The sequence below is a fragment of the Nestor notabilis genome, unplaced genomic scaffold, assembly GCF_000696875.1.
Source record: "Nestor notabilis isolate BGI_N333 unplaced genomic scaffold, ASM69687v1 scaffold12954, whole genome shotgun sequence".
In the NCBI taxonomy this organism is placed as follows: Eukaryota; Metazoa; Chordata; class Aves; order Psittaciformes; family Psittacidae; genus Nestor; species Nestor notabilis.
Genome location: NW_009925212.1, coordinates 3,497 through 4,257, shown reverse-complemented (window position 1 = coordinate 4,257; position 761 = coordinate 3,497).

Here is a 761-nt window from a genome sequence, read left to right as displayed (position 1 = left end):
GGGATGCTGTGTGGCAGGCACAGCTTCCCCACTTCCACCCAGAGCTGAGCTGCACAACGCATCTGTCAAAACCTTTATTGTCAGCAAATAACAAAAGTCAGCCCCGTGGCAGCACAGGGAGTCTGGAGAGAGCAGGGTGCTGGCACCCCAGGGATCACAGCCCTGGTGGGTCCCCTGGACCAGCCCCCTCCCCAGCCTCCCGGGCAGCAGTGGGGCTGGGTGTGCACAGGGGGGACAGGTGAGACAGGGGGGCACGTGTAATTCTCCAAAGCGAGGGGCACAGTTACAACTGCTTATAAATAAACAACAACAATGAGAAATCTCCAGCTCTGTGGAGCAGGCGGGAATCCTGTTGCTGAGCCACCAGCCCAATGCACTCTGCCCTCCAAAGGTGGGGAGCAGCCCACGGCCACAAGGTGCCCCCCCCCAGCATGGGCTCTGCCACCATGATGGACCAGGCTTAGGGACCACCAGCCCAAACCAGCTGACAGTGGGTTGGGCACCTGCCTGGGTGGACATAGAGGAGTGCCCTGGGAGCGCAAGGATGGGGATGCAGAGAGGTGCACCAGAGCCTGCAACCCCAACAGCAGCTGGGGTTGGCGACGGGCCCTAGGTAGAGTGAGAACCAGGGCATGGAGTCTGGGAAATGCCAGGAGAAGGGCAGTGCTGCCAGATGGACCAGAGCCCTCAGGGACATGCATTTCCCCAGTGGCTAGCAAGGAACAGGGCTGTGTGCCCTGACCACCAACCCTCCCAAGCAC